This window comes from Ambystoma mexicanum, chromosome 4q (assembly GCF_040938575.1).
Source record: "Ambystoma mexicanum isolate Mex_15411 chromosome 4q, UKY_AmexF1_1, whole genome shotgun sequence".
Taxonomy (NCBI): domain Eukaryota; kingdom Metazoa; phylum Chordata; class Amphibia; order Caudata; family Ambystomatidae; genus Ambystoma; species Ambystoma mexicanum.
The window spans coordinates 1,011,440,677-1,011,463,623 of record NC_090928.1 but is presented as its reverse complement, the minus strand read 5'-3'; the positions used below and the strand labels follow the sequence as shown (position 1 = coordinate 1,011,463,623).

Below are 22,947 nucleotides of genomic sequence, written 5' to 3'. Positions count from 1 at the left end.
CGTGATACATCAGAGTGCCGCGCGTTCAGAGGTTGCCCCTCCTTTTCCAATGTGCTAGCTCTGCATGCATTGTCAACATCATATAGGTGGATTCACTGTACATGGTTACTTCCTGATCTGAGTGATTCTCGAGCGCGACAATCAGTGCCACTAATTCTCCAGCCTGTGCTGAAAAGTGAGATGGTATTGTGCACTTATCAATACTTCAAACTCCCCATTGGCCATGTGCATCCCCACAGCGGCACCTGCAGAACTCTGTCCATCATTTTGATTGATTTTAGAAGAACCAATAATAAAGAGAATCTCCCCAGCTACCAATGCATTTTCCTTCACCCTCAAAAGTTCATCATAGAATTTCTCATAATTCGAGCAATCATGTGCATTGCTCGTCTTCTGCCAGTGGTTCTGCTACAAACATGGCAGGGTTCACTATTCTGCATCAAACTATTTTAATCGCTGGATTCGACATAACCACCTCGTAGGCAGAAGCCCTTTGAGAAGTCAACGTGCCTTTAGGCTTTTCCAAAATTCCAAACAAAGCATGTTCAACAAATAACGTCATGGAACACTCCATTACTATGCTTGCAGCTTGCTCAATGGTGAAGGCGGCAGCTGCAAAAGATTGTTCAAAAGGAAAGTGACCCCTCATTACTGGGTCTAAAATCCAACTGTAATATGCAAGGGGCTTGTACCCCATAGTAAAAAACTCCTGGTTCTAACGTTACTTCTCGTACAGCCACTTGTCCTGCAAACGCCATAATAAACTCACTCAAGTTTAAATAATGCATTCCTGGTGTTGAACACACTATGCCTTCATCAGTGAACGAAATTGTCATGTTCAACTTGCTCATTAAATCTCGACCTAATATATTGACAGGTGTCTGTCTTCAATATAATAATGGCACAGACATGTCACATTCTCCTACAGAGACTGTCAATTTTTCAGTGAAAGGAACTTTACTTGTAGCTCCTGTGAAACCTTGAGTATTCATGGCATTTCCAGACATTGTAAATTTTCCCTCTCCTATACCTGAGCGTGTTGCACCTGTGTCTTCTAAAAAAGAAAAAAACATTTTCCTGCTATATTGACATTAACCCTTGGTTCCTCTTGAGGATTGGGCATCACAGATAGTATCAAACACATCAAGTCTCCCAGTGAGCTGTCCTATTATGGATTCATTCTCATCCCTGTACCTGTGAAAGGATTCCCTCCATCAACAGTGGCGGCCCCTATCCTAGGAGTAATCAATTGTCCCGTGCTTGTGCCTTGCTGTATCTGCATAGGTGAATGCTGTGACTGCCCTTGTGGTGGACTCATTGTTGCCTGCTGTGTTTGTAAATTGTGCTGTACTCTCAGTGCTTGTGTTTGCTGCACTGTCTAATTTTGAGCAAACCCATCTCCATTGTGTTGAGAATATGCAGGCGGGTATGTGGTCCTGGCTCTGGAGAACTGCCCATTATGCACGAACCCTTGGCTTCTAAACATGCGTGCAAGGTGTCCTGACATACCACATGTCCGACATGCAGGAGATCTCCTAATTAGCCCTTCCTGCATGCCTTGACTATCACTCTGTGTGTTTTGAAACCCACCTTGGTTATTCTGGACAGTTCCCTGATTATTCTGGAAGCCTCTGCCTCTGAAGCCTCCCATTCCCAGTAGTACAAATTAATTATTACCTTGATTGCACTGCCTTTGGTTATTCACCTGCAGCATGCCTGCTGCTTGCTGTGGACCTGTCCCTTCTCTGCAAGTCAACATCGCCCCTTCAATGGCATACTTTGACGATTGTTTCTGCACTAATTTCGCCTCTTTACCTTTCCTAGCATCATCTTTCTTTCGATTCTTCTCTTGCATCAGTCTGCAATAATGCACAATGGTCAGCTGTATTTCTGACCATGGCTTTGCTTCCATTACCACCAATTTCATGAGCTGCTTCTGTACTGGCTTTGGCAGCCTTTGGCATAATATTTGATAAAATACAGGTATAGATTTCCCCCAAGGCTCATGTGTCTCAAAGTTCCATTCCTGACATGTCCAGATATAGCACTCTGAGAGCTTTCCAGACTACTGTCCTACAGTTATTGAACATTGCTCCATCATGAGCGGTGCTCAATGCAGTAACACCGGAATATGCTGCTCTTGACCAAACATCATCAGCTCTCTCCCCAAGGATAGCGGATAGAAGACCTTTAATGTCCCCTACAGCTAACGTGTTTCCTCTTGTCATTTTTTCTAACTCGTGTATCCATTTCCCAGCATCAGAGGTTAATCTCTGGAGTTTGTATCCTTAAATTATCCTTATCCATCTGTGGCCATGGTATATATTGCGGTCTGGCTCCTCCTTTCTCTAACAAGGGAAACTACGGAATCCCAAACTCACATTCGTCCCCCATCATCTGTCTGTTCATAACAGGGACAATGGCTCTGTACCGCCTTCTTCCTGGTTGCGACCTTAACCTGCTCACACAAGGTTGCAAGTCCCCCCTATCACCATGGGATTGTCCTTTAGATTGATCCAGCCGCGTCAGAGATTCTGACGTCCAAGATATAGGTGGGTCTAGATCCAACCATCTTACCTCCTTGTCTATTGAAAAACATCCTTCAGGAGCACATGTGTTACCGCCCTCCTCCCCACAGAAGGTTTCTCTGTCCTCATCTGACATATCCTGTCGCCAACTTGTGTGGCTTCTCTCCTCTTCGTCTCTAGACAGCTCTTTAGGCTCAAAACTACATGAGCCTCTCTCTTTGTCATACAGCTGCGTACTCTTGAGTTGATTGTTTTTAACCTTTCCCTGCAATTCTTTCTTAGTCCTCATATCATGATAGACTCTATCGATTGCATCCCCAATGCTTCTAGAGTCAAACTCATCCTCTAGATTTGCTCTTGACAGATCTGGTATTGGTTCATGTGCTGGGAAGAATTCTTCTATGTCCTCCCATGCCACTATTGGGTTAGGCGCCATTAAATATTTTTCTACACATTCAAGATCACATGCTCTCTGCCTCCTCTTTTGTTCTATTTCATCGTCAAGCTCTCTTTGCTTCCTTGCGTCTTCTCTCACCCTGTCTTCTTTCTTCTCATATCTCTTTTATCATTTGCCCTTTGTATTTCTTTGTCTCTTCGCCTTTGTATTCTTTTATCCCTTAATTTCTGTTCCTTCTCTTCCTCTCTCTTTCTTTCTATCCTTTCCCGTTCTTCGATTCCACTCTGTCTGTTGTCATACTTTCTTTGCTCTTCTGCCCTTTCCTGTTTCGTTTAGTTGTTGTTCTTGATACAACTGTACCCGTCTTTGTCTAAACTTCCTTTTTGGCCCATTTTCTTTCATTCGTTCCTCTCTCTCTCAATCCTTTTTGTATTTTTGTCTCCATCTTCCCTTTGTCCTATATCCTTGATGCTCTTACCATCAAGTTTGAGAAAAATCTGAACACCCATCCATTTGTTCTGTATGAGTGCTACCTCCTCAGCCTTATCCTTTTCTCCTTTCCAGCTCTTTATTTCTCCTCCTATATCTAATGATTTACTTTGTCGATCACTTCTCTCCTTGTCCTTTCTCTCTTTGCCCCTTTGCACATCTCTCTCGGGAATTTTTCCACACCCTTGTTGCTGCTTTGCTCAGGCGACTCATATGCCGGATTGCTTTAACCTGTCGCTGCCTTAAGCTTTCTTGATGGGTACAATCCGGCATCTTTCTTGCTATTGCCATTTATTTCAGGCGTGGCGGGGGAGCAGGAGCCTCCTCACCCCCATCTTTGCATATGTTAAGTATCCAGTCTGCAAGAGGCAGCTTTTCCCTTTCCTCCTGGTACATTTTCCAGAGCTCTAAGCTCGCTAACCTTTTGTCTAACTTTTTTTCCTGTGTATGCTGCATGCAAAGATGCCGTCATGTCCTGAAAAACTGCATTCGAAAGTTATCCCCCTTGTGGCTATGGCATGAACATCTTATCTGCCCTGCCCTTAACCCATTCTGCACTGTACTGCTTAAGCTTGGGTACATGTTTTGTTAACTGCTTGCACAGATGTGTAAGTGGAGTAATATCCTCCATTTTAAATAGTCACACTTGACTGTTAATACTCACCTTTACACTTTGCACTTTTCAACAATACGTTTCAAGAAAAATAATACAATATGAGCGTGCACCATCCATCACAGCTCCAAACCCTCTATATCACGTTTTACTGCAATCTACTTATTTCACTGAGCACCATCAATTTCAACTTCAACAAATAAATAATTAATTGTTAAATCTCACACTTTCCTTTTTAATTCTCTGAATTCCTTTATTATTTCTTCACCACATATATATCTATACAATCACATAAAACAAACAGACAAACTGACATACTGGACCGGCCACATATATCTCAGTCTACGATCCTCGAGACTTATATTCGCCCCTAAAAAATATCCTGACTGGGATGTGAAATGTTCTCTTTGGACTGTCTTTAAACAAGTCTGTGGCATACGTCATCTGCAAATGAAACTCTAGATACAGTTCCCTCTGTTACATGCTTATGGCGCTGCTCACTGGGCTTACTTTTATTGTGAAGTTCCTCAACTCACGATTTCTCAATTGCTTGGCTCCTCTCCTCAAGTCAATTACTTAATAACTCGACGTTCATCATCTCGTGTTGCTTTTTACCCCAACCTCCCTCCGTTGCTCGTTTTCCCCTTATCACTTTCTCCACTCACTGCCCATTCACAATTTTGCCACCTCACTCAGTTTTTACTCACCATTCGCTTTTTCGACTTCCGACTCTCGTGATCGCCGCCTCTTTATCAGCCGCTTCAACCTTCCATCCGTACAGCTCCCTGTAGAAGCTGGAAGGGGATTTCGTACAAACTGAGGGACCCATATCACCTATGCTTGCAAGACTTATCTTAAAAACTGGTTCCGCTATCTACAGGGAGCTTCACTTCCTTTCAGCCGAATGGCAGAGGATGTCCGATATTGCCGGGAACCCCAAACCTTACTTAGATCGATGGATTTTTAACCATCATCTCTGCTACCACGTGAACTGGGGCACCCCAGCCCTTTAAGATGAGGCAACCAAACCCTTGTTGAATGGGGATGAATAGGGATGCAGAAGTTAATCAAACATCAATAATCAAAACGACTCAGGTAGTTGTCAAAAAGGAGTATTTTAATGTAAATTATCTAAAACAGGGAGTACAACAGACATAAACGGATGTCTCACAACATGGTCTCAACGATTCGCATAAAAAATCTCATACCTATAGTAAAAACTATTCATTGATGACATTAATCTACGTATTAACTAACGTCATCCTACGTGGCAAACTTTAAAATTCCCAGTGGAGAAAATGATTGGGTCTTAAGAAACATCTAAGTATACATTCCATACTAGTCTGAGAAAGTGATAGGCTCCTTAACATCAGGTGGGGCAACTAAGCCCTCCCCTCAGAACAGGTCACTATGAACGTCACTAAATACACAAACTATAGGGCCCTTAATTACGTGGCCCCCTACAATTGGTTGGCATTCTTACATGTCAGTATTCTTCCACCTACATCAGCAGCATGCAGGCTGGACTTCCAGGTGCTGGTGAGCTGGTCAAACCCATAGCTTCCTACCAAGTAGCATATCATCTATCATCACCTCAGTGGCTTTAAGGCTTTGAACTCGGCTTTGAAAATGTTCTTTGCTCTGGAGAATTCAGGGGAGTAGAAGCAGGCTCTACCTCCCTGCGTAGGTGTGGTTCGTCATATTTGTCCAACTTCATCCTTCCACGTAACTGAAGACCACAAATTCAAGCTCTGGTGTATTTAAAATACTATTATTCAATAGACCTCCGATGTCTTCCATGTTTTTGTCCATGTCTTCTGAACAGGAGTTTCGTTCTTTCACATGATTGTTTATCCAAGTACAACATAACCTTGGCTTCTTGGGGCTCATCCAGCCTTGCCCTTCTGAGATTCACTCCTGTATTTGAATTGATTTTTCAACTGCAACACACTGGAGAGGCCTTCCTTTTCTAGTCCAGCTGTGCTAAAACACTCTTGTGGAAACATCCATTCTTTACTTGCTCTTATATATGTATACACTGACGCATGCCGCAATCTATTCACTGCTTAGCTTGCCTCGTCAGCTTTGTCAGCTTGTGTTTCTTTGCATATGTACACGTGTAAAATGACTTGATATCTTCATCGTTTCTGTAGCATAAGCCTCTTCATCTTGAGCCCAATGTCACTTATCTTTGATACTTTCTTGATGCCTTATAGAATATCTTCATTCTCTTGTCTCTAAATCTCTTCTATGTACACCGGTTTGGCTTTGTGTGACCTCACCATTCTGTTCTTCCAGACATTTGCTCTGTTTCTTCTGGGATTTCATTCAAATGGCCATCATACTGTCTTGTATGCAGGTATGGCTTTCTCAATGGGAACCTTGCCTCCAGGATTCTCCTTGGTATCTGTATTTTCAATGGTACTGCACGTGTCTCACACACTGGTTCCCAACGTCTAGGCAATATGGGCGAGATGGTTGAGGTGGGTGTACTTGGCTCCTTCTCTACACTCGCATACATATTATATATATTAGCAGAGCCAGCTTGGACATGTTTTCTTATAGTATCATTACTGACATTGCACGCTAAGCAAACATGAGTATGTTCCTGAATGGCAATACAGCACATATTTGTGCAGCCAGCATGGAAATGGATGGGCACAGCGAGCGTCAAAATATTTTTTACTCTGGCATATACTGTGGGGAAAGGCATGAAATGCTCTGGGAAATGTTCTGTGCTATGTTGGCGGCTTGCATCTATTGGATATTTTCAAGCTTATGCAACAAAACTGATCGAAAACTGTCAGCCTTTTTATTTGATTTTTCCTAGAAAGTTTTGTGTATGATGCACTATTTTAATGTAGTTTTCAAAACATTTTCTCAGTGAGCTAATCCCCTTTCCTCCTCCTGCCACGTCCCACTTTCAATGGTTCGTGCTCCCTCGCTACGCTCCATCGCTCTCTGGTGCTTGCGGCCAATATTGAAAATTCCTCTAATAAAACAAATCCTCACCCCTCAATGGTGGCTGGGGCATGTGTGTGCCAGGTGCCAGGCAATGCCCCTTTGTTTCTACACCAGGTGAATAATTAAGCTTTGCTTCAAAAATACATCTTTCAGCAAGCTCATTGCAGAAGTGCCCCTGCAGCAGCAGTGTCATCATGGACATTGTGCACGTGTGGTGGTCCAGACAGGCCATCAGTGCGGCTTGCCCCTGTGCTTTTTTGAGGAACCTGGGAGGGGGCCATCAGCATGGGTGGCAGCTCCTCCCCAAATTTTCTGTTACAGCACTCAGCATCATACCCCCTTCTATAATGTAGGGGTAGGGAATGTTTTGAAGTGCAGTGAGTGTTGTTCCTGCTGCAGCTGTACACTGGAGTAATTTCACTTAACAATTATGATTTGTGGGCATGAGTCTCAAAGATTCACAGTGGGGTAAGTCAGGAGTTGCAATATATGCACCTTCCTCCTTATGCCTGCTAAGGGATTACAGAACAATGTCTCTCTAAAATGGCATACGAGATTAATGGGTCCAATACCAACATATCTTTGGTAAAGTTATCTGCAGTGATCTTCTCCATGGCGCAAACATGCCAAAATGTAGCCCACCACATATGCAGCAAAGGAGGCTCTTTCGATTTTTAATTATGGGCTAAAATTAAACGTGCTGCAATTAGCATATGGTGTGCCAACTTTCAGTGCAACCCTCCCAAAGTAAACATGTCTTGGGCATCTAAATCACCCAAATGGATTACCAGTAGATTTAAATGTAAATGGATGCCCACGATTTTATTGGTTAAATTAACAATCTCTACCAAAAAAGGTTTCATTTTCGGGCACTGCCACCATATGTGAACCATGGAACCAACCCGGGACACCCTCTCCCCTTTACAGCATGCAGGCCTTGGGGTACAAACTGTGAAGAATGTCTGGAGTTAAGTACCATTGGTGGATAACTTTATAGAAATGTTCAGCTATTGTGGCACACATAGGGCCTCATTACGACCCAGGCGGAATGGTTTTAACAGCCCGGGAAAAGTTCCGGTGCCGTTAAACCCATTCCGCCCTATTACAAGGTTCCCTTGCGGGACCCGCTCCGGATGTCTGGTCAGACCAGACGTCCTTTGCGGTTCCCTGAAGGGGACCAGGGAGCTAACAATGGGCCTGTTATTAACGTGCCCGTTGTTAGCTCCCTCCCCATTCCCATTGAGCCCTTTGGGGGCTCAAATGGGAATGGGGATGTGTTCCCTGGATGGGGAAATACCGGGTCCTCCAAGGTTGGAATGGCCCGGTATTTCCCCATTCAGGGACCACGGACCCAGACCCAAACTCGTAATGAGGCCCAGAGACATGTTTATGGCTATTTTCAAAAACTTTCCAAAGATGAAAGTGGGATTGGGCATTCCAACCCCTGCACTCCTTTCACATTATTCAACTGTTCTTCAACATTGTCACTTGTTAATGTTTTGCATACATTAGATATCTTATCCATTGAAGGATTAAACAACATTAATTTTTAAAAGGCTGTTAGTTCTCTTCCACTCCCGCTTTGAACATCAGGCTGGGAAGCCCAATGTCATAATTGGATGTAATAAAATGGTTCCGTTTCTGGAATGGAAAAGGCTATCTTGCATTGTTCAAAGCTTAGTCTTCTTATAAATGACTCAGGTTATGAAGATATCTTCTCAACATCTAACAAAACCCTCTTCATCTGTACCTAGCATAAACCTAGGATTTAAAGGGGTGAGCCTACGTTTCCAGATAGGCACACGCCAGTCGAAAAGGCTAACGAGAGTGGAAGTTCTCATAAGCAGTTTGGACGGTCAGCTTTTGGGAGCTAGCCATGGCATGGACACCAACACGGTTATTATTTCTAAGTGTTACAATTATTTCCATCTTTTAGTTTGCTGGAAATCTGTCCAATCAAATAACACTGAAATGTGTGCTGCTATCAAGTAATTATAAATGTTTGGCATTGCTGTTCACTGTTGATGTTTACATAGAGATTTTTCTAGATAATCTAGGATATTTCGGATGACATATGAAAGCCCATGTTCTAGTTTGTAATTTCTTTATCGCTGTATGTGGCACCTTGATTTGAAGGGCTTGAAAAATATAGAGCAAACGTGAAATTCATTTTAAAGGACGTACCCTTTCCATTGATCAAGGTCTCAAAACTGATCATGCAGAATATTGTGGGAATTGTCGATAAAGGGTGTCTGGGCGACTCGTGATAAAGACACTTAGATATTTAAGCCTCTCTGTTTCCATTTTCAATAGGAAGTAGTAGGTGGTATAAATATTTAGAGAGCAGGACTTGGTGTTGTTAATGTCATAGACTGATACCTGAAAACACATATTCAGCTATTTTCGATAGTTTGGGTGTTGAGTTGGTTATCATGGAAATCATGTCTTCTACAAACAAAGCAAGTTTCTGAGTGGTCAGGCAAGTGTCAACCTATGTGACTGATGGCTTATGCCTAATCTTAAAAGTGAACTGTTCTAATGCAAGGGCAAACAATAATGGAGATAACAGGTATCCTTGGTGTGGTCCAAGGTACATAGGGATAGGATCAGCACATTGCTTTATTCAATTTAATAACTACGTGGCGATGGCTGAGATTCAATCTGAATCCTTACGTTGTTGGAGCAGCAGAGCGATATCACCAATCAATGCTATCAAATGCTTTACATGCATTAAATACAAGAAAGGCCAGTGGTGTGTTGTTTTCCTATAAAGGTCCATAGCTTTAATTACCCTGCAAATATGATCATGTGTCTGATAATTGAGAAGGAACTCCAAATGGTTGGCGTTGATCCATTTTGAAAAAAGCTGGTACAGTCGAATTGCCAGTATCTTGGAATAACTTGTAGTAGCATAATTGAGAATTGCTGGATTCCGATTTGCTCAGCCGTCTTCAGGGTGTTTGCTGTCTTAAGTAGGAGGGTATGGGTAGACCCATACGTAGGTGAAGTGACACTGCAAGCTATCAATAAACAGTTAAACAGATGTGAAAGAGGGTCAATGAACTGGCTTGCAAATTATTTTACAGTAGGGAATAGAATATCCAATCTGCACCTGGTGATTTTCCAGATGGAGAGTGACTTAATAGCTTGCTGCACATCTTCACACTCAGTGTGGTGTTCCAAGTGGTTCTTATCTGTTTCTGTAAGAGTGGTAAGTAGTATTCTATTAAGGAAAGCCTGTTGCAACCTAGCAAAGGCATTTTCGGCCCGAAAACAAGGAAGTATAGAAATTCGGTCAGAGTTTGACTGATTTCAAATTATTTTCAGAATACTTTAGTTATCTTATGTTATTCCTCGTTCTAAGCTGATGCAGTTCATATGCCAGAACTATATTTCCTGTGTTACGTTTGGAATAATACAGCTGTTTGGTATGTAATTGTGTTTAAGTTGCCTCATCTACTAATACGTTTTGCATTCCCCCTCTAAAAGTTCTTAATCTTCGATATACCCTGTGGTAACCTGTTTGTCTATGCTCTTGTTCTAGAGTCAAAATATAGGCTTCAGGTTAATTCAAATGGGATCACATCATTCTGTTTTTAATCGTAGATAGCTTAATTAATTGACCTCTCAGGACTATGTGGCAGGATTCCCACAATGTTTCAATTGACACTTCCCCATTATCATTTGTTTAGAAATATTGAATTCTATTTTCATTTATTTTCCCTTCTAAAATATGGTATTTCAAGACCAAATCATTTTAGCACCAAGTATGAGGTGCACACTAGCACTTTTGGGCGTAGCTCTTGCGCAGAATGGAATTATCATAATAAACGATGTTGGGCCCAAATAACCAGACAGACTCCAAGAATATGGCGAAGTACAACTTTATTGTCAGCTCAAATAAATTAGGGAACTCTGGGTGCCATACAAATTGCAGCTCTCTGTCTCTCAGTTACTTTTCCATTACACAAAGAATGTATACCTCGATGTACGTCAGCTATGACATCATCCTAAGTGTCAAATAGTACAAACCTATCCAGGGGAGGGATTGGTTAAGGGAACACATATACCTATAGTATGCATAAGTGTTAATAACATCATTGGCTGCCCCTTATCTATTAGGCACGCCTCAAACTACTTCTAAATACGTATAAAACAGATTAAAGAGAACAAATAATAGCGGATTGGCTTCTGCAACATAGTATAGTATGCCACTAGATAGCCCCTTATGATTGGTTGGCATACTCTCTTAACCTTGGACATTCAGCTCATTAGCAGCACATAAACAAACAAAACCCAGGTGCGGGGAACAACGTCAGACCACTGCCGCTTTGGTCAATTAGCCTACCATCTTTCATCAGTTAGACCATGAGCCAAGGCTGGTCCTTTGTAGCTGACCTTGCTAGCTGTTCTCTTCTCTGAGATTTTTAAGGCAGTGTAGGTACATTGCTATCTTCAATGGGAGCTTAATGAATAGGCCTTGTTTTCAGTCTTGCACCACATGCAGTAGACTATGGATTTGTCAATGTTGACCTTTTTTTACGTCTATTTAATTTAATAATATTCGGGTGTTATTACTCCTCTTGTCCTCTGGAGACTTGGTTGTTCCATTTTACATGTGCTTTCTGCATCCCTAATTGTTCAATACTTGGCACTTAAAAATGTTTTTGCTTCTGTTTAATCTAAGAGAAATATGTCCTTCATTTATAGTTTATGCGTGTTGACTCCCTTTGTACCTTCCAATTGTTTCTTGATGTGTCATCCTCTAGTCTCAGCCAAACAGATATTCTTCGTTCCTTGCACGAAAACAGTTTCTTCAGCGTCTTTCACCCTCAGAGCCTTGGTTTGTCTTCTGAGGCAGTTTTGACACAATCCTACATCTATCTTTCTATTATGGCTGTTTCGCTCACGTTATACTTTCTACTGCAGCACGCTTCTACATGTCTCATCTACTTTGTGCTTCTGTGTATACACTTTTGCTACTGTTCCTCTAACTTATCTTCTTGGTGTATATGATTTATTTGTCTCTAAATACATGTTTCTCTTGCTACTTCAGTTACAGTATCATTCTTTAAGTATTTGTCTACAGTTTCAGTGCACCTTAGTATCTTCTCTTCATGATGTCACTTTGCCCTGGTCTGATTTCACTTATAGCTCTTCTATAGCCAGTGGTTTATGCCAACCTCCTTCCACCACATCAGTGCGAGGGTACATTCGATACGGTTGTCTGAGTGCATAATGCCTCCCACATCTTCGTTGCACTATTGGGATAATCCTTGGTGTCATGCACACAGTCTTCCTGCTATTCTTCCAGTATGATGGAGGTGAGGGTGCGGGCACTAGAGAAGACATAAAATGGTAAAATCAATAAGAGCATGCGTGCATTTTCCCATCAATAGTTGCCCTTTGCACTGAGTATGATAAAGAAATAGGGGAACAGATCATAGCAATCACGCCAAGCCCAAATCCATTGACTCAAAGCATTGGAGGAGAGGGAGTAATTTATCACAGTGTCAAAGAAGCGACTCTTGGTCAGGTGCATTACCATGTTGAACTTGCCAACCAAAAATAGGTCTACTTCTGCAAATTGTGGAAAAAATGGAAAACGGCGATGAAAGAAACAGGTCTGTTTGTCATTTGGGACTTAAATTGCAAAGAGGATAACACATTTATCTGCTAAATCAACATGAAAACCTATGCAATGCACTCCAGCATCTCTTAGTACACATACCATCATTAAGTCTGTTTTAGCATTATGCGAGAAAGTCACCATTTATCTACTTTTCTCAGATGGGTTTCTTGAAACAGGAAGATACCTACATCTTGATGTAGCAATCTTTCCTGTAATGCTTTCTTTTTAAAGGGGAGAGTTTATTCCCTGTATATTGAGGGAGAGTAGCAGTAGGATTCTGTATGTGTGCTGTGTAATCTTAGTAAACTTCAGCTTTACCAAAATAGTTGTAGTTTTCCCAAACATATTTTACTTGTCTCTCCAGTAAATAGAGAAACAAAAAAGGCATTGCTTTAACAGCCATTCACCTTATTTTAAAGTATAAATTGTTCAAGAAATGAAATTCCCAGGTAAATGTTACATTTACGTCTCAACAAATTCCCATTCCATCTCAACAATTCCCATAACGTTCTTGCTACTAACCAAACCTCAGCAACAAGTATAAAGCAAACCATCCATATAACATGTGCATTATATAGCAAATCATGTATAACTGATCAACCTATAATAATATAAAACATCTTCAAGAAAACATACTGAGGGTGAAACTCAGTAATGGGTGTGGGATGCCAGATTGAATATGAAAAAATGTATTTCCCTCCCTCTCCCCACAGCACCTAAAAGACAGTCATATTTAATCAGCCAAAGTAAGCCTTGTGAGAAGTTAAGGGGATCACAGAGTATTTGAACTCAACACAGGTTTCACTCTACCCAATCCATTGGCAAACTCAAGTTAGGAACCATATCAAGATAGCTGCTCTATACATACACTTTGAAGTAGAATCATCTTCTTGGAGGTGTCATAAGCTTTATACAGCAATTGCTGTCTTTTTTTCCAGCCAATGAAGAAGAACACAGTCCCTCCATTGGAAAATCCATCTGGAGTAAAGAAGAAGCTTCAGCCAGTAATGATATGAAAACCCTCATCTGTAAGGGGGAGGTGTGTTCTTGGGACCACCTCATTGACCATCATTTCTGAAGTATGGATTATGTCGGTTCCTGGAACAAGTGAAGATCAGTTCCACAAAAGGTGTAAACATTAACACTCTTGGGGGGTCATTACGAGGTTGGCGGTAGCCATGGCGCTATTAGCGCCATGGTTACCCCCTTACTGCATACCGGGTCCGGGTTCCCTGAATGGGGAATTACCGGGCCATTCCAACCTTGGAGGACCCAGTATTTCCCCATTCAGGGAACCCATCCCCATTCCCATTAGCCCCATAGGGCTCAATGGGAATGGGGACCATGCTAAAAACGGGCCTGTTAATAACGGGCCCGTTCTTAGCATGCTGGTCCTTTAGCGGCTCTCACTAAGGGCGCCTGGTAAAACCAGCCGCCCTTAGCGGGACCTGCTAAAGGACCTCGTAATGCGGAGGTAAGGGGTAAACAGCACCGGCACCTTTACCGACGCCGTTAAACCTTACCGCCAACCTTGTAATGCCCCCCTTGGCCTTTTCCCCAAACTTTCCTTTATGTGAAAGAAATGGATCTTTGTTAAGATATCTGGGAAAATGTTTAGTAGGTCAAGAAAACATTTATATGGTATATGGTAAAAAACCATGTCTACATCTATTGTGAAGCCAAAGATGTATCTAAACAACCCTTGTGTGTAGCATTGTATGTCTCTCAATAATAGAAGCTGGGGACCGTCCCTCCTGCCTCCTGCCCTGGTTCTTTACTTTATTCCATTTGGATCGATTTTTCCCACTCTCAGTGTTGGCAAGCATTAGAGTCTGATACCATTGAAGCATCAATAATCGTTGGTCAATACCAGCCTGATCATTTCAGAATTCCATCAGAAAAGATTCAATCGCTTCAATTTGTTTTTCTACTGCTTCCACGTTTTAAATAAGGTCTAAGCAATGGAATTCTGTTTTGCAATTGGAGAGATCCTGTTTTAATTCTTGCAGCATGTTCTTTTTTTATCTTGTAAAAGAAGGGCATTATCGGCCTCAGTAGTTGTTGGTGAGTCTCCCATGTCTTTAAATGCAATGTTAAAGATTGTCGGGATCACTGATCACATGCTTCTGTTGTGATCTGTTACTACTAACAAATCCTTGATGTCCAGTGACTTGTGCCACTTGGGTTTAGATGTTACCATATTGTTTCACAAGCCCCCCCCCCAGGATCATCAGGTCATATCAAGTTGTAAGTGATGAAAGGTCAATCTCCAAGTTGAAATGGCAATCAGGATGAGTATGTTTTGAGTAGGATTTTCACAGTGCCCAGATCCTACCTGGACTTCTAAAAGAGAAGTGTAGGTCTAGACTATGGTATTGCAGATGAGGCAAGAGATTGTGGTTTCACTGCCTGGAGATTTCTCCATCTGGGCCAATATTGTATACTTGGAAAGTGTATATTGCAGATGAGGCAAGAGGTTGTGGTTTCACTGCCTGGAGATTTCTCCATCTGGGCCAATATTGTATACTTGGAAAGTGGGTGGGAGGTATCCCATCCCTCGCCCTCTCGAGTCACTGCCACTGCAGTTTAAAATGAATTTCTCTAAAGCTCAAGACCCAGTGCAGTTTTGCTGATCAGAGTACAATGCACGTAATTGCAAATCTGTGCAACCTTTTATTGTAATCACGGTTCCAAATTAGGTGTGTGTCATGCGACGAGGAAGAATATTGCTGCCCTATAAATATTGTTCAGATAGTACTGTTTTGATGAGGCTAAATAGATCATCCTTACGGTCTGCTCCATCACTGTTCTTTGGGATTGGGGAAACCCTGTATTTTGTCAGCCCAATCCCTGGTGTGTCTCCTTTCTCTTATGTGAAGCTCGGCGGGGCACCTCAATTCCAAGAGATGCTTTTCATAGACAAGGATTAACAGGTCACTACATTCAGCTGCTCTGCACTGTTTCAGTGGAGTGGTCCCCGGTTCCAATTGACCTGGTCCCGGGTGAACCTTCTTTTGTTCTGTATTCACCCAGTGCTGTGAGACCTATCTCAGGACTGAGAGATGTGTCACATCTTCACGAGTGTCATCGAGACCAAGCCCAATCAGAGCCACCACACATGGCCCACCTTACCTTTTGCTCGATGTTTGGGTCAATGGGACATATCAAGCCTTGGAATCAGATCTGCATTTTCTCAAGTAGTACCTCTATTCAGCAGCAATGGTATTTCATAGGTGGAAATTAAGCTTTTGCCACCCTTCATCAGCAGAGCTCACAGGGAGAGCGACTAAATGCATCCCCTGCAATACCACACCATCATAACTCATGTTTCTGTGCCAAGATCCAATTTTATTTGGGCATTGTGTCATGCAAAATACAAAATGGAATTGTTTCTTGGTGAAATTCCATTTGTAGTTTGTGCAACACAAGGAATACACAGAATTGTTCCTGGGTGAATAAACAGGAGCTGTTTGTACTATGTTTGGGAATAGTTCTACTTAATTACAACACATTAATCTTCATGTACATTTTTAGAAATGATTTATATTTGTCTGTAGCAAACTTTCAAAACATGTACATGAACAGTTACAGTTTGCCTTTTCATAGACCAACTGCACAACAATAACTGTTTGTCTTTTCATGGACCAACTGTATAACAAAGCACGCTTTCAATTAGCCTTGAACCTGGCATGTTTTTTTTTCCCGAAGAATCTCTGGACTTTCCAGCCCTTGTTTTCAAACTTTTCAAGTTCCGCTCAAGCTTTGTTCAAACTCCCTTTGAAGTTTAAGACATTCTGCTTGCTTGAACTGTCATAATACTGTAGATTTGGTTGTGCCCTTGTCAGCTCGCCCATGCTTAATATCGCCTATCGTATGTTTACCTAATAAACCTGCACGAAGTTATAGTTTGTCTTTTCATAGACCAACTGTCTAAAAAGTACATCTGCATGCCATTAGACTTAGAATTGACACTGGGCCTCATAATGAGTATGCCGGTCCGGTAACAAAGGTGCCATTAAACTACCGGCACCGTTGTTACAGGACCGGCATACTCTGAGTTCTGAAGGTGGGTGCCGTCCCGTTCGCCAGATCTGAAATGGTGGGCCAATGGCACTCGCTCACAGACCTTGACGGATGCACCGGCACTGTGGCACAAAGTGCCGGTGCATCCATCCTCTCCATTCCCATTGAGTCCAATCGGACTCAAATGGGAATGGGGAGTAATTTTTTTTCCATTGCCCGCCAATGGGGAATTACCGGAACTGCCATGCCTTGGTAAGTCCCCATTGCCGGGCGTTGAAAAAAAAATGACTCCAGCATACATGCCAACATTCTGACACGCCTGGGAGGGAGATTTCTACAGAGATATCGGGAGACAACAATTTCCCCATAGGAATGTATTGGGGAAATAATTATTTTAGGCAGGAGAACGTGAAAAATAGCAGTATTTTCCACTAAAAATTGGGAGTCTCCCACCTAAATCAGGAGGGTTGGCATGTATGATCCAGCGGCAGCAGTGCTGTTTTTACCGGCAAGGCTACCGCTGGGGTCATAATAAGGCCCATTGTCTCTTTTCCCTGACGTCCTCTATACTGTTCATCTCTTGGTTACAACATTTCCATTTGCCAAATATGCTCAAAATTTGTTTTTTTAATACTCCCTTGAAAGATGAAGAAGTCAGACTTGCTTGGACAGTCAAAATACGGGGACTTTGTGGTTTGCCGTCAATATTTCACGCATGTTTGACATGGCATGTGCAAATTCTACCCACCACATCTACACCTATCATCATTTATTAGTTAACAAGCAATTTGAGGGTGGATTTGAGAAATATGTATTGGATGAAAGTAACTGACACATACATGTTGACATACATTCCCACTGTGCCTACAGTCATTTCTGGAATGACATATCATTCTCCCACAGGTGAGACTGGCTACTTCCTTAGGAAATGCTCACTGGCAGACTATACAAACCTTGGTAACAGACACCAGGTCCTAGGCAACAATTTGATCCAGGGAACAATTGGCTCCCTAATGTGCAGGTGCTGCTGCCTGACCAATCCTACATCCCTGTCACAATGTGCCCATCTATAGCGGCCTGTAGTCTGTTACTCAACATATGATTTAAAGGGAGACAGCTGTATATATAGTTGCCTACTTAACAACAAATATGACGATAACATCAACAAAGAGCAATCCTCGTGACTATGAGAAAAGCAACATGTTGTAAGAGTAACACAAGATGTGTGCTTATTGCCTTTGTGGGAACTGCAAGACAAAACCAATGTGTTTATGGCAATTCCTGCACATTAAATTGGCCAATGCCAGAGGGGTGGCCGAGAGTGTGGGGTTCAAACACTGCTCTGGCAAATCGCCTCTTCATAAAGAATGGTACGGAGTGGGAGGAGCAACAACACAGCGTACCAATCAGAAGCCATTAACGGTTTGCTAAGCTGCTGATTGACCTCAGCGTGCTGCTAGTATTGATATTGAATAGATGTAACATTTGACATTTTCTTTACCTAGAGCAACACATGTCTGTTTTAACATATTCATGTTAAATCTCTTAACATTAAATCCCTTTAAATAAATTAAATAAATAAGGATTAAATATCATTAAATCCTTAAATCTCTCCTTCTCCATTCCTCGCCATGAAACCCCCCCTTCTAAGTCCCCCTCCCCCATCCTTCCCCTCTTTCCCCATAACAATCTCCCTCCCCCTCCACCCCATTCTCACCCCTTTACCCCTTCCATTTCCCTCCTCCTCCCTATCCCTCCCTCTTCCTCCCAGTTCTACTGCACTACTCTCCCTCTTCCCTTACTGTTTTGTTGGCCTGATTCAAAATTGTAATGTGCTTCTACCGTAACTGTTATTTTGTTATTGTTATATGTATCCTGTTGTTAAAATGTGCAAGGTTTTGGAGTAAAGCGCTATATAAACTTAATAAATACGTTACAATTAATGTACACGGCCTGCCACAGCCACGAGCAGCATTTTAACATTGCATTGTTAATGTTGATTATATCATAACTGTATGGTGTTTCCAATGAGGAGAAGAGATACGTGAGCAATGCATTTTCCTTCCAGTGAATTATTCAAGGGATTTGTGACACAATTAGAATGAAATCTGCAGGGACGTTTGGAAAATATTGCACCTTTTGTAGTGCTTCTGACGAGACTTGTGTCTGACTTGTCTCGCTGTGTGGCAACAGGATGCGCTTCGAATTCTGTCAGAAGCCATTTGTGATCTGGGGATCACCTGATGCCGGCTGTGCTGATTTCTTGAACTACTAAATGAATAGCACCTCATTTTGAGAGGATTAGTTTGCATTTCCCTCTAAGAGAATATGACAAGAAAACGTCTGCTGAGCAGAAGCCAAAAGATATGAAATAGAATCGTGTGCAATGCTGAGGGTGAGCCATTTTATGATGCACTTACCTTTCCAGATAACATTTTGTGTACAGTGAGTGAAGGGAACAAGGACTCGGAACTGGCGTTTCTAATGGAACCCCACTTGGGAACCACTCCTCACCTAACGCTGAATTTCGGTTCGATCCAGGAGGAAGCATATGCTGTACAATCCTTTGTTTTTCTTGATAATAAGTCACTGTGGCATGTGGGCAACTAGACACATTCTTGCATCACACGGTATTGCTCACCTGCATATCTGAATGTGTGCTGCATACACAATTTGCACAACTCCAGTGAGTGTTATTTCATTTTCAATGTGCATGAGTATATTAATGCATGTTAAGAAAGTGCCCATTCATGGTTTTACTTTGTATTTTGCAGTCATTTGATTGGTTAGCATTGCAGAATGTCTGTGCAAGGTTTATATCAGTGTACATGGGACCTTTTCAGAGACTGGTAACAAAATAAAAAGAAGAGGCTAAGTAGAGACGAGACAGCACTAGGCAATGCCTTGGTCATATAGTGGTCCTTATTGTGATTTTGATGTCTGTTAACCAGGTGACGCCAGCCACAGTGTAAAAGGCGAGGATGAAAACATTGTGTTGGCCAAGGAAGCGTGCTAGGTCCTCTTTGATAGTGCTCAGTGTTGTGTGTCTTCGGTTCCACCCGGAGTGCCTGTGAGCCCCCACCAGCCTACAGATTCACACAGACACTGATGTAGTTATCTCGGGCTCTGCGGTCGCTCTGCTGTGGCCCGGACAGCCCCTTTTATTTATAGGGCATGCGGCGGAGTGCAACGTCACTACGCCGCGTGCATGTGCCTTTAAAGGGGTCTACCACACTCCTCCTTTTTCATAACAACAAAGAACAAAGAATGCCTAACTACCAAACTTACAAAACCCCTTTAATTGCCACCACCCTTGTTCCCACCACCAACTGTCAGTCCCCCCCGGATGTTGCTACCAGTTCAGGGTTCCAGCACATAGTCATTGAGGTGGGCAGGCTTTGCTCACCCAGTCCTCTGAGGGTACCTCCTGCCGACCTCCCGGATTGGGACGCCCTCACCTGAGCTCTCCCGAGCCAGAGCGCTTGGCAGAAGAGCCAGACACCGCCCTCATCGGGTACCTCTGTCATGTCCTTGCTCTATGCCGTCTCTGTCCTGAATTTACCCAGCCTCTTGAAGAAGCTGACGTTTCGAGTGACCGATGCAGTCCCATCATATACAGTCACCATCGATCCCTTCACAGCCGCCACGTCCATAGGCCCTGACTCATATGTTAGGGACAGCTTTCCCTTTGGGTGCTGGTTTCTTACCAACACCTCATCGCCGGGGACAAGATGCCGAGGCCTGAGTCCCCTCTGAATGTTCTCCTGCTCTGTTCTTTCCTTCCTCTTCCTTTCCACCTGCTCATTATCTATGATGGCGGGCTCACGCTCGCCTGTTTCTGGCAAAAGACCCCTTGGACACCACTTGGACATTGCCTCTACTGGCACCATCCCAGTAGATTTGTGGGGGCTGGCCAGGTGTTCCCGCAGACATTTGTACAGGGCCCTTTGCAGACACTGACCCTGTCCCTGGGCAATGCTGAAGACTTTATTTAGAGTCATCATCAACTGCTCTGCCTCGCCATTCGCCCTGGGCCACAGTGGACTGACCTTTCAGTGATGTACTCCATATTCTTCCATCAAATTGGTCCATGAGTGGCCAAGATCTTCTCGACAGGCACCACCACATTCTAAAATGCGACTGATTCAACAAACTCCACCTCCGGGTACCTTGACCACTCATCAACGATGAACAGAAAGTGCCTGTCCCGGGTCGTAGAACCAAAGTCAGCGTGGATCACTTCCCATGGTCTGGCGCCCCGTGACATTGTCTCAATGGTGGGCTCTTTCTGCGCTGGTGACGCCACCTGGCACCACACACACGCCACAACAAATTCCTCCACACGCCTCTCCAGATCCGTAAAGCATACCTTCTGGCGTAGACGTGCCTTTGTTTTAGCAGTGCCCTGGTGCCCCTGGTGGGCCAGTTCGGTTATCAGTTGTATCTTCCATTGCAGGATCACTATTCGGTCACCTCTGAGCAGTAAGTCGGTCTCGGAGAATGTCAGTTCCTCCCTTACCCTCCAGAGTTGCTCCAACGTGGCTTTGGCTTCGTGAGTTCTTAGGGCCAGAGTGTCCAGTACCGCCCTCCAAAAACCCTGCTTAATGGCCACCTTGAGAATAAGGAAACATTCATCTTCTGCCATCACTTGCTCCAATTCGCCCACCGGCACCGATTTGGGAGTGGCCGCTTCCACCACGAGCCGAACATACTCATCAGCTTCTTCTGCACAGATGTCTTGCAGCCACTCTGGCCCACCTCTCGGGTGTCTAGAGAGGTAATCGGCCACGTTGTTGCTGCCGGCCCAGTACACCAGAGAGACCCCATATTCCAGCAAATCCAACAACCATCGCTCAATCCTCGCTGGAGGCTTGGAGGAAGATCCTGCCAGGATGGGAAACAGGGGCTTGTGGTCCGTGACCACTGTCACAAGTCTCCCCAACACATACAGCCTGAAGTGTTGACAGCCCCACAGGACCGCCAAGGCCTCTCGCTCAATTTGAGAATACCCTTGTTCCATTTCCGACAGGGCTTTGCTGGTGTATACGACCGGAAGGACTTACAAGTTTGCACCAACCTGGGTGAGCAGGGCACTCAGACCAAATGGGCTGGCGTCCATCCCGATCTCCGATTGAAGGGCCGGGACAAAAAAGGTCATGGTGTCCTCTGCAGTTACGGACCCCTTGATGTCCTCAAATGCAGCCTGCTCCAGCAGCCTCCACTCCCAGGTGAAGTCCTTCTTGGTGAGGGCCCGCAGCAGCTTGGACCAGGACACAAGGTTCTTGATGAACCGGCCACAATAAGTGCCATTCCCAGGAAACTAGGCACTTCAGAGATGTTTTCCGGCAGTCGGGCCTCCATTATGCCCTTTACCTTCCTTGGGTCAGGTGACACACTGCCTTCTTTAAATACGAAGCCAAAGAACTCAATTGCATGCTTTAGGAATTCACATTTGTCCCTGTGTATTGTTAAGCCCAGAGACTGGAGCTGCTCTAAAGTCTTCGCCAGTTTGTTCAAATGCTCAGCCTCAGACTTGCCAAATACCAAAATGTCATTGCTAGTATTGAGCACACCTTCCAGGTCAGCGAGGGCCCCATGGATTCTGTACTGGAACACCTCGGCTGCAGACAACACCCTGAAGCTTAGCCTCTTGTAGCGATACAGACCCCAATGGGTACCTCGACTCACTGTGCAGCACCAACTGGTGGCATCCAGTCTTTGATGGAGTCCGGCTGCTTCAGCTTTCTCGTGATGGGCCCCTCGGGACTAGAAGCGGGAGTGGTGCCCTGCACATGTGAGCATAGCGGTCTGCCATGCCACAGTGGCCACACGCCTTCCCCACCACCTGGCATTCTGCAGGGTGTGGAGGGTCATAACCACACTTCATGCAAGAGTCCACTTGGGTGTCTGGCCCCTCTGCCACCCAGACCACGGCACAGATGTCTTCTGTCTTTCTGGGGTGCACCCCCGCATCCATTTGGGATGCCCTCACCTCCGACACCTCCTGACACCTACCAAGCTCCAGGATGCGAGGCAGAGTGATCCCGGGTTCCCGCAACACCTGCCTGCACAATTTTCCTGATGCACATCCCTGGATCAATTGGTTCTGTATCATAGTGTCCGGATTGTCTCACGCACACGGCACAGCTAGCCGGCACAACCTTCCGTAGAACGTGGCCAGAGTCTCGTCATCCTTCTGGTGAGATGAACTCATGATGAAGCGTTCGTAGTCTGCGTTGGCAAGTGGCAGGAAGTAGTCATGTAAATCAGCCTTCACTACATCATAGGAGTTGTTAATTGG

The 22,947-nt window shown here is 43.8% G+C and overlaps 1 long non-coding RNA gene across 1 annotated transcript in view; it reads right to left on the bottom strand.

Annotated features, from left to right (window-relative positions):
* Nucleotides 1–10,859: 10,859 nt before the first annotated feature.
* The window catches only part of LOC138468144 (uncharacterized), a 67,163-nt gene continuing 55,075 nt past the window's right edge, over nucleotides 10,860–22,947 (bottom strand). Inside the window, exon 2 of the long non-coding RNA XR_011268211.1 lies at nucleotides 10,860–12,330. This is a non-coding gene — a long non-coding RNA (uncharacterized lncRNA). The remainder of the gene's footprint in view (nucleotides 12,331–22,947) is intronic.